The following is a 10,227-nucleotide window of genomic DNA, read 5'->3' as shown; positions in this document are numbered from 1 at the left end:
AGAGACTTCCTTGACAAATGGATGCTTTTACTTCCCCCTTTTCTGATAAGAACACCGAACAACATGTCACAACCAGTCAAAGGGACGCGAGAACAACTGAAAAAGAAACATGAATTATGACTACAAAAAGGATCTACTCATTCAAATGTTTGGTTGTTGTTTTATTCCTGAAATATAAAAATTAGAGCTGTCAAACGATTAAAATATTTAATCTAATTAAAAATGCAACTGTCATAATTAACTCAAATGAACTAAAAAATTAATCGTGATTACTCACATTTTTTTATCGTTTCTGAATTTCCTTTTACATTTTTGTCCTATTTTTTCCCCCATTTTAATGCTCTCATCAACATGGAATTATGAATCAGTTTTCTATGTGCCAAATGCAAATATTTACTGAAATAACAATTTCGATTTTCAATTTTACATGAACATTTTTCACTTGGTGCAGTTATTCACACATTATCTCTCACACAATATTACTGTCCATCAATAACGGTGAAAAAAACATTTTGTCACACAACAGCTGCTTTAACAGCTTTATTTATGAAATAAAAACAGAGCAATATAACATTATAGAGTGCACATCTAAGGTACACTAGTACTCAGCCTATAGTGGATTTAAACAATGGTTGCATACTTCATTTTTCTCAAGTTTGCTTTCAACACAGCAGTCTGTTTCTATATGTTTGTTGAAGAATAACGAAACACCGGACACCAGTGTTCATTATGTCCCGCTGTATTTGAAACTGCCGGTCTTACAAACAAGCACACGCACTTCCCACGTGCTGCAGGGGCAAACCATTCTGAAAGTGGGGCGGGGGGGGGGTCACTCCCCCTAACATAGTCAGGCTATGTTGATTGTGTTGGTCCTTCTTGCGCGGAAGTCTCTCTACGGTTTTGTGTAGACCTCATTTCGAATGACTACACTTGGTTCGATGACAACACTGGAGACTTTTTACTTTCGCTAGGTCGCTACCACTGTAGCGCACTGTCACTGTCAGACGAACACAGAGAAGCTCCACCCGCTGTATTTATATGGACACGGAACGCTGTAACCTTCCACACAAAATAGTTCCAAACAAGTAACAATCGCGTCAGTGGCATACATCGTATACCTGTATGATACAGAGAGAGAGAGAAGAACAGATAACTTTGGTCTTGTCAGTGGAGCAATATGGCAACCTTTTAAAAGTAAACTTTCCATTCATAAACTCTTTAAGTATCCGTTTTCGGTGTCTCACGCTGCCGTGGCTGGAAAAACAGACATGGGCGTGGACTTCTGCAGCGCGCTTGTTGTTTTGTTTCTGGTGTATAGAGCAATGTAACATCCGCTTGTGACGTGTGCCGCGTTAATCTCGCGAGAAAAAATTTAATTACGTTAAAATTCATTTAAATTAATGCCAATAAAAGCGCGCTAAACTGACAGCTCTAATGAAAATACATGTTATTTCTTTACTAGCTGCTCCCGGCCCACCTAAAATAGATTTGAAGCCCGTTTGTTCCCGACCCACCAGTTGAGAAGCACTGGGCTATGGAACAACACATAATTTTGGGGGGTGAAAATCAGGGACGTGGTATTTGCCAAAACTGAAGAAGAAAAAACATGTGTGAATGTAACATTGTTGCCTTTCTGGAAAAAAAATGGAGTACTGTCCAATTACACATTTTTTTGTGCAATTACACATTAGAATAACCCACAATTCTGTCACTCGAATATGCAGTGACCAAATCATGCTTACCATTCAGGAAGTGCCAGCTGACTTTATTTGGTTTCACAATGGTCAGTTTTTACTTGTCAGGTATTACATTTGAGGGCTTTTGTTTTTGATTCACCGTGTACGATTATAATGCTATAAGAAGATGATTGCATTTTATGTTAGAATATGGAACATTGTTTTATTGAAGTAGTTTGCTAAAAAAAGGGGTTTGATAAGGATCGGGCATTCTTTCTAAGAGTTGCTGCCACATGAAACGGTAAATGTTGCACAACACTGTGACATTTAAAATGTAATGCATCAATGTCAATCCCCACTGCACTCCTCAACCGTTTACTTCCTCATTTTGCTTTTACATCTGTGAAATCTCTCTTCTTAAAGTGCGGTGTGCATATAAGAGTCTCATGGTGAGAGTGATTACGTCCTCTAAACTTTTTTTTACTGGCTCAAAATAAGGCTGGCTGTTTCTCAGTATGTTTGAATCACGATCAAATTGTGTGCTAATTTGGGTTTCTGTTCACTTTGCAGGCACTATAATAGGAGAAAACTCCCAAATCTGATCCCAATGAAAAAAGGGGTGGCCGCGGCTCAGAGGTAGAGTCCAGAGGATCCACTGTTCGATTCGGCCTTAGTCCGAGTGACGTTTTGTACTTGGGAAAGACACTTTGACCTACCTTGCCTCCAATGTAACTTACATTGATGTAAGGCTAACTGTGAAAGTCTGGTGGTGGACTTGCGGAACCGAAGGTTCTCGCGAGCAGCCACATTTCCGTCAGTGTGCCCCCGGGCAGCTGTGGTTGCCTACATAGTTTCCCGCCACCAGAATGTGAAAGTACGAGTACATGATACAATATATTCAGTGTGACGTGTCTCGAAAAGCGTGATATATATATATATATATATATATATATATATATATATACATACAGACACACACACTGTAAATCTGATGCATTATTATGGTTAAAACTTCAGCTGCAATTTGGATGGATATTAATTTTTTTTTAGAATTCATTAATTTTAATATTCATCTATTACTGCTTCGAACAACAAACTGAATGGAGGAAAAGTGGTTACAATGGCACAGCTGTCTGTTTTATGTGTTGTGTTGTATTATTTTGTCATTTTATGTTAAGTATTTTTTGATGGCGACGCGGGCACCCGCAGCGGCTCCTCTTGTTGTCTGTTTAAGAGGGAGGAAATTTAATCTGTGCTGTATGCACATTTGACAAAGTTGTACTCCACAGCTCCTGGAAACTGTAGAAAATGAATTAAACAAATTTTTATCCTGGACTTAAATTATCCTCAGAAGAGGATAGTTCGAGTGTGTTTTTTTCCCCCTCTCCCTACCTTGTAGTTTCCTTTCTGAACTCCGACTGTAAATTTCCCCATTGCGGGACAAATAAAGGATATCTTAATCTTAAAAAACTGGTTTGACAGGAATAAATTATCACTAAATTTGAAAAAAATCTAAGTTGCCGTAGTTGTTTTTGCACGAGACCAATCAAACACCAAGTTAAAATAAAGGTAAACTCAATTGAAATAGAACAAGTTATTGAGAAGTTTTTTGGACTAGTAATAGATACTAAACTATCCTGGAAGCCACACCTAGACAACGTTAAAAGAAAAATATCCAAAACTATAGGGATCCTCCACAAAACTAAGGATGTGTTAAATAAAAGATCATTGTACACATTATACTAGTTATTATTAATTCCATATATGACCTACTGTGTGGAAATATGGGGAAACGCTTGCAAAACAAACACATTCCCCATTTTAAAACTACAAAAAAAAAAAACAAAAAACAATCAGAATAATCAATAGATCTAAATATACCGAACCCACTATTGATCAAATCAAACAATGAAATTCTATGACCTGGTTGACATTAAAATCGCCCAATTAATGTACAAAGTACATAATAACCTCCTTTTCCAAAACATCCAGAAGCTTTTTGAAATTAGAGAAAGCCGTTATAATTTAAGGGGCACTAACCTATACAAAAAAATCCAAAACAAGCAAAGGAGTGTATCAGTAATATGGGTCAATCTGTGGAATAATTTTGAAACGGACCTGAAAATGAGTAAATCGCTTGTCGAGTTCAAAAACTAATTCACAAGATTTGTAAAAAAAACTACACAAATCAGAGTTAACCTGATAAATTTGATATATCTATAACATATAGTAATACATCAGAATTATGATTATGAGAAAATAGATATAAAAATATGCAAGAGTGAGTATGTATATACAAACAGAGCTGTAAGAGATTAGTACAGTATACAAGGATAAAAGCATTGATATGTTGATTTTTCTTTTATTTTATGTATTGAAAAAGGATCAACGCATATGTTGCTACGGAACAAGGGGTAGGACTAGATAAGTTTCTTACTTCCTCCTACTCCTTTGAACATAGAATTGTGATGACGACTGTTTTTTTTTTCCTTTTTACAATTTTTGCTTGCTTTCACTTTTGTCAATTTATTGTTGTATTGTGTTTTATATGTTCAATAAAATAAACAAACTTGACTTGACTAAGGTTAGGAAGTCCCCTACATTTATTTTATTGGGGGGGGGGGGGGTTGGGTGATAGGATGGAGCCTGTGCCAGCCGACTTTGAGGTGAGAGGAATGGAATCACCAGTACAAAAAAGTCACAAAATTGACCACTTGTTCGGATATGATCACTGAACCCATGCGGAAAAAAAACTAAACTCTTGAGACATTTGTACTGATAACTGATAAGTATTCAAATCGGGTCATTACTAGTTCTAAAATTTTGAATTTGAAGCATTGGATTACTGTACATAAATGACACGACATATCGTACACACTGACTGTTGTGATCTTCAAAAGAAACACCGACTGCATGTGTAAAAGAAATGGATTCCAGTGGAGGAATACCTACAATTTGGAATCCCACCCAAATTTGACAGAAAATCAATGCCTGGATACAAAACAAAAACCCAAAACTCAGATCAAGGTACGGTATGTAAAAGCAGACGAGGTCTCCTGGGCATTATAACAACTTTTAACTCGACAAGTTAAATCCTCAGTTATGAAAGCGGATGTATGCTGTGCTCATTTATTTTTACTCCTCCTGTTCTTAATTATTTATCTTGCTTTCACCTTTTGTATTCAAACAGTGGTGTGTAGACTTTGAATAGCCACTGCACATGCTCATCTTTCCTAAATCGTGACCTCCCAGTCGCACACCATCTGTCAAGTTAGCCTCAGCCGAAAGCAACTGAGGATCATCACTTTCTCCATCTGCCATCTTCAACCCACTGCAACTGTTTATTTAAAGCAGAAAAATCAGATTATTGTTTTAATTTTATTTGTTAGCTGCTGTTGAATGATGCTGGCTCATTAGTCTGTAAATTAACCTCATGCTTTCTTTCCATGGAAGAATACTATAACTGGGTGTCACAAAAAGTGGATAGCCTACACATGTTTTTTGATAACTAGTTTAATTTAATTTTTCTGCCCATCACTATACGTCATAGACAAAGAAAGATACATTATTTGTAGTAAATGAGTCCCCCTGAAACTGGATAAATTCCTGCCGCACACCTTATTTTTTCATTGCGCATTACCACACCACACTGGTTGGCAAACTCTGATCTAAAGTGTGTATTTAAATGATTAAGACAATTGTCTTATAAGTGCTGTGCTCCAAGCTTTATGTTCCTCGACAGTGCATAATTTGGAAGACACAACACGGTAAATGACAAAAGCTCACTTGAATCGGTCTTAACGTGTATTAATTTGCCTAGTGTGAACGTCAACTAAATGTGTCGTGTTCCACGTCTTTTGATATTTTCTACATCTTTTAGTAACGATCATTTCTCGCCTCCTCTTTTTTCCGTCATATTTCCTATGCATTTACTTGCCAGCCTTGCTGCGCCACCCGTGGCCCGCTTAACTGGGAAACGACTGACATCTGGCGGATGGCCTTGTGAAATAAACTGTTTTATGAGAATAGAGGTCATACTCACGTCATGGAATGCAGTCTCCGACATTTTGGTCCGCTTGGCATTCCTCTCGATAAAAAAATAAGCATATTCTCATTCGTCCGTGAGACGTCTTGAACTGTGTGATGTAACGGAGCGGAGAAGAAGTGGCATCCCCATCACTGGTGCTGGGACGCTTGTCGATGGTTCCGTCCCATCGCTTCTGGATTCCTCAACCACTTCCTATTGGTCCAGACGCACAAACACAAAGCTCATTCCGATGACCAATGATGCTGGAGCAGTCGCCACACTCAAATCTTCACAAACTGTACCGTGAGCTGCTTTTGAATATACCCGTAATTACCTGTAGATGGCGATATTGTTAAAATATTTTCATTTGACAAACTCGGTGAGAGCCATGCACGTAAAACATCTACAGTAGCAGTTATATACAGGGGCGTAGCACCAAATTCTGGAGAGGGGGGGGGGGGCATATACAACCTTCCTGATGGCCCCCCTCAACACGAAATATTCTTATAGTTCGTGAAATACATACTCCCTACAAGTTACATTTTAAATTGGAATAATTATATTTTCACTCAGAATCGGCTTCAATGAATCTAGCATGCACATTTTTGGAATGCAAGAAGAAACAAGAGTCTAAATGAAAATCCCCGCACGCATTGAGGGAACATGCACATTTGTTTGTTTTCCTTACCTTAAGAAATTAGTTCACATAACGTTAAAAAATAAACAAAAATCAGGTTGTACCAAATTAATTTTGATGAGTCAAAGCTTCAATATGAGGTGTGACAGAAAACTTTAAATTTCTTCAAATTCATCCAGCATTTCATATTTCAGTTGTGTAGTCTACTCAAATACTTCTTAAAAGTTATTGATATCCTCCTAATTCTATTGAAACACTTTCTAAAAGTTACATACTTTTATATCTACTGAAATATTCCCTAAAAGTAACCTAAAGACTTCCCAGAACCATTCGAGTACTTCTTTAACCCTTTCATGCACCAATAATTATAACCTGACAACATAAGCTGTCCACTGTAGTGACCACTGTCCCTGAAAGGCTTAAAGTGACTTATACACTCCTAGATGTACCCAGATAAAGAAGTAAATGCTCCTATCGTGATACTGAAAGTTTCTGTCTTCTGCCCAGCAACTGTTCGTGATGTGTTCAAGAGTAGCTCAGAAACATTTTATAATGCGCTGTATTGAAAAGATTTGAAATGTTTTAAAGGCTGTAATTAACAAGGACAGTGTGGGAAAAAACCTAAACGTTACAAAAGCCAAGTCCCACTTTTGGTAAGCAGTTCAGGGTGTACCCTGCCTATTGCCCGAAGACAGCTGGGACAGCCTGTGAGGATAAGCAGATGGGAAAATGGATGGATGAATGGAAGTTCCACTTTATGCTTCGGGCCCTAGTTAACCATTCTAATCCTCCCCTCCTTCATGACACCCCTGGCTCTTATGTAAATGTTAGCATTTTGAATTCATGATAGACTAAAGAATAGAAAAACATTGAATAAAAATATAATCTAAGAGGATATTATATTTCAATTCTTCTAAAGGAGTTAGGCAAATTTCTCTTACCGAGAGTACCCCAGCAATTAGTTAATAAGCAACGACTTAAGAGACTGCGCTGAACAGATGCTACTTTGTAGTTGTCACGTTTCGGGCAAGGCTAATAAAGTTGGGATCCCAAAAGTGTAGACACCAGACAAGGTCTCCGTAGCAAAAGGGGTTTAATATACAAAAATCGCAATGCCAAAGAAGTAACAAAGTGCTGGTCAAAACAAGGACGAGAGGGCACAAAAACGAATAACAAAAATCGCTTGTACAAAAGGCAAGGGAGGAAAATAAGAACCACGAAGGCACAATGTGGCAAATACACGCAAGCGAAAGCCCAATCACAAAATAAAAACCGTACTTACAAAGTACTGAAAGTTCAAAAGCAAAACCACGACGAGGTCTATAGCAAAGCAGTCTATGAGCAAGGAAGCAGCAGGGCAAAGGCAATACTCCGACAACAGGTGCACAGCAGAGGGGTCCTTAAATACAGTTTACTAATCATAGATTGGCAGCAGGAGTGCACAGAAGTCCGCTCATGCCACCTGCTGGCCAGACTGAAACAGAACCGTGACAGTAGTATTTAGAATGAAAATTGATGCAGTACTAAAGAAGGTACAAGGGTAGACCAATAAGTGATATAATATATTGCACAAATCAGTATACCATTTTGTATATCATTTTGTCATTAAAAAACTTTCATTCGTCTTGGGGGGGGGGGGGGGGGGTTTCAATGTGAGGTGTAACAAAACCAAAAAATACTAGTATCAAATTCACTGCTGTGCCTGATAGATGCCCAAAGCTGACCCCTGCAAAAAGACTGTTTTTCCTTCCTTTTTGGTCAGAAACCGGTGTAGAGTATTTGGTAAAACCAACACCAACCCATGTTCCGCGGCTGATTGCTCTAGAGTATAAAGTAACCTTTGATTAAATAAGACGGTGTGCTTTTTCTTTCGGTTGGTTTGGTCACAGAACACATTCTGTTGCACACGAAAGATCAGTCAAAAGGCAATAAGGGGGATTCTACTTTGACAGCTGACAGTGAGTTAACTGTACAAAATGCTGTAGCTACTGAGTAAAACAGTATAAATGGAAAATATATAATCCTCACGATCAATTATTAATAACAAACAAAACATGGGAAAGTATTACAACGGTTGTTTCATAAATACAACTATAGTATTATTTTCCAACTATAATAGAAACACTTGCTTGTTTTAGCTTCAGGTTTTTTTTAGATTTCTGCAATAGCCAAACCAACGCACACCCAAGCGTTTCTCATATGGGAGTTGTAAATATTGTCGTTAGAAGTTGAAGTTTGCTCAAAGGAGGTCCGCTACCAAATGCTTTCTGCCGTTTCAGTGTTGTTGTGCAGTCGTTACGTCACTGTCCGGGGTTTCCTAGCGAAGTGAACCCTACGGCGTCATGGCGCAGGCCGGTTGTCGGAAGAACCTGGAATGAAATGCCATCTTTTTTTGTTTGTTATTTTACTGTCTGGATTGACCATCAAGCACGGGACTTCAACGCACAGCTCAGCGCAAAAGGGGTTTGCCTCTTTTCCCCCCAAGGTGTGGAGGAAACGGCAATCCAAAAGCTCTACTGAAGTGGGTCGTTACGGGCTGCTCTCCCAAACTGGGAGATCGCTAGCCAGCTAACGCAAGACGGCGTTAGCTATCCGAAGCTGTTATCATACTAATTGTTGTTCGTATAAAAGGAATAAAGTGTGGACCCGACAGTTGGACTTTGACAGCGGTTTCATCAGAGGAGCTAAGCTAAAACAAGGCAAGAATAACTCGTTCCATAGTGTAGTGAGAACATATTCTTACGTTACATGTTGATGCGTTAAAGCCGCGATAAGTGAGCGGCGGATGAAAACAAGATGGAGAGCACGAAGTTGGGTTAGCTAATTTGTATATGTGGGTTTTCTAATAAATTATTTGTATGTGAAGTACAGCACCAATTATCACCATTACACATTCTATTTGCATAGTGCACCACTTGCTGATATAGCCTCGATATTGCTCGTGACTGTAAACGAAAGCAACATTGCAGTGCAACCTCGTTAAGAGGAACCGCAAAGTTTTGTCATTTTGGTAGCTTCCGTGCTAGCCTCGTGCTTAATTTACGTTAGCGTCCTCCTGTAACCCATGTTTACCAAGCGGCCGTTAACCGCACATAAAACATGTATTTCATTTGCGTGGATCACCTGTAGCATTTTACGCCTTGAGTCAAAGTTATTGTAAATCTTTAGATACTAGTCTAGCCATTCATCTTGATGCAAGTGATGTTAAAATTTACCAAAAGCTTACATTGGCATTCCCATGTAGGTATATTGATGGCGACATTTCTACAGTTAACGGGCGCAATATGTATTTCCAAAGTTAGTTGTTGGTCCACTATTTATATTTGGAAGAGTCTGACTGGCGCGTTAGCCGCGTCTGCATATACAACTTCCCCCGCCAATAGCCGACGCTGGCATTAGCCGGTTTTAGCAGGTTAGCTTAAAGGTAAACTATTACTCAGACTAAATGGTAAACTGTCTAAAACCAACCCAACTTTCACAGTCATGGGCGTGGGGCGACCGTAAGATTTTGCACGGGTTTAGTTAAATATAACTATTGAAAGCGTTGGTTGTTTTTGAGCGCCCATGGCTTTTGTTGAGACGTAAACACGCTGTCGTTGCGCAGGCCTGATAGGCCCCAACCCGTAGGGGCAAATTGTGATAGTGGCTAACTCTACATCCATATTCATTACTCGTTCCTGTCATTTCTTATTTTAACCCGAAATAATTATATTAACCGTTTTTTTTGTCCTCTTGGTACAGTAACACGAATAACCTATCGTTTTAACCGTTGTATGTATTTGGAAATTGAGTAATATGCTGTTATCCGTCCCCTATTAGCTGAGCTTTGATTGAAAATACATCAGTTACCATGAAAGCTTAAACGAATTATATGGTTCAGTTACCAT

This window comes from Hippocampus zosterae, chromosome 18 (assembly GCF_025434085.1).
Source record: "Hippocampus zosterae strain Florida chromosome 18, ASM2543408v3, whole genome shotgun sequence".
Taxonomy (NCBI): domain Eukaryota; kingdom Metazoa; phylum Chordata; class Actinopteri; order Syngnathiformes; family Syngnathidae; genus Hippocampus; species Hippocampus zosterae.
Note: the sequence above shows the minus strand (reverse complement) of the source record.